The following is a 1799-nucleotide window of genomic DNA, read 5'->3' on the forward strand; positions in this document are numbered from 1 at the left end:
CCTGTACCCTCCCTAGTCCCAACCTAACATCTGACCTGTCTTCCTCTACCTGTACCCTCCCTAGTCCCAACCTAACATCTGACCTGTCTTCCTCTACCTGTACCCTCCCTAGTCCCAACCTAACATCTGACCTGTCTTCCTCTACCTGTACCCTCCCTAGTCCCAACCTAACATCTGACCTGTCTTCCTCTACCTGTACCCTCCCTAGTCCCCAACCTAACATCTGACCTGTCTTCCTCTACCTGAACCCTCCCTAGTCCCAACCTAACATCTGACCTGTCTTCCTCTACCCGTACCCTCCCTAGTCCGTACCTAACATCTGACCTGTCTTCCTCTACCTGTACCCTCCCTAGTCCGTACCTAACATCTGACCTGTCTTCCCTCATGCCTTAATAGATATGGGTTTCACTCAAATATGAAAGACACATAATGGAGCTTAATCAAAGCATTTCATAGGCCTATACCCATAACATCACTTACGCCACATCTCACAAACAGAATGCTACTCTGTATGTATAAAACCCACCTGTGTCACTTAAGATAACCAGTAGAGGGTGCCATTGTGAAGAATCAAGAAATACCATTTTGAAGATTTTAATGTGTAATTTACAGACAGTCAATTTACTTATCACCAATGTCAGGCATCAGTCAATGACAGCACTGTGAAACTCACTGAAACACCTCAGGGCAGCGCTCTTAACGCTGTTCGTCTGCAGACATAACAACAGTCTTGTGGAATAAAAAGGGGGTCAAAAGTGGTTTGTATCAGTCAATGGTGGAGTCGGCTTGCAGTTTCAAAGCTGTGGTACCTTTCTTTATGTCTACATTTCCAAGTAAACTGTTCAGGATGACCAGTACCACACACAACTATTCACACAAGGTGAGGTTGACCAGTACCACACACACTATTCACACAAGGTGAGGTTGACCAGTACCACACACAACTATTCACACAAGGTGAGGTTGACCAGTACCATACACAACTATTCACACAAGGTGAGGTTGACCAGTACCATACACACTATTCACACAAGGTGAGGTTGACCAGTACCATACACAACTATTCACACAAGGTGAGGTTGACCAGTACCATACACAACTATTCACACAAGGTGAGGTTGACCAGTACCGTACACAACTATTCACACAAGGTGAGGCTGACAATACCATACACAACTATTCACACAAGGTGAGGTTGACCAGTACCATACACAGCTATTCACACAAGGTGAGGTGACCAGTACCATACACAACTATTCACACAAGGTGAGGTTGACCAGTACCATACACAACTATTCACACAAGGTGAGGTTGACCAGTACCATAACACAACTATTCACACAAAGGTGACGGTTGACCAGTACCATACACAACTATTCACACAAGGTGAGGTTGACCAGTACCATACACAACTATTCACACAAGGTGAGGTTGACCAGTACCATACACAACTATTCACCAAGGGTGAGGTGACCAGTACCATACACACTATCACACAAGGTGAGGGTTGACCAGTACCAATACACAACTATTCACACAAGGTGAGGTTGACCAGTACCATACACAACTATTCACACAAGGTGAGGTTGACCAGTACCATACACAACTATTCACACAAGGTGAGGTTGACCAGTACCATACACAACTATTCACACAAGGTGAGGTTGACCAGTACCATACACAACTATTCACACAAGGTGAGGTTGACCAGTACCATACACAACTATTCACACAAGGTGAGGTTGACCAGTACCATACACAACTATTCACACAAGGTGAGGTTGACCAGTACCATACAC

Source organism: Oncorhynchus kisutch, unplaced genomic scaffold, assembly GCF_002021735.2.
Source record: "Oncorhynchus kisutch isolate 150728-3 unplaced genomic scaffold, Okis_V2 scaffold2798, whole genome shotgun sequence".
NCBI classification, from domain to species: Eukaryota; Metazoa; Chordata; class Actinopteri; order Salmoniformes; family Salmonidae; genus Oncorhynchus; species Oncorhynchus kisutch.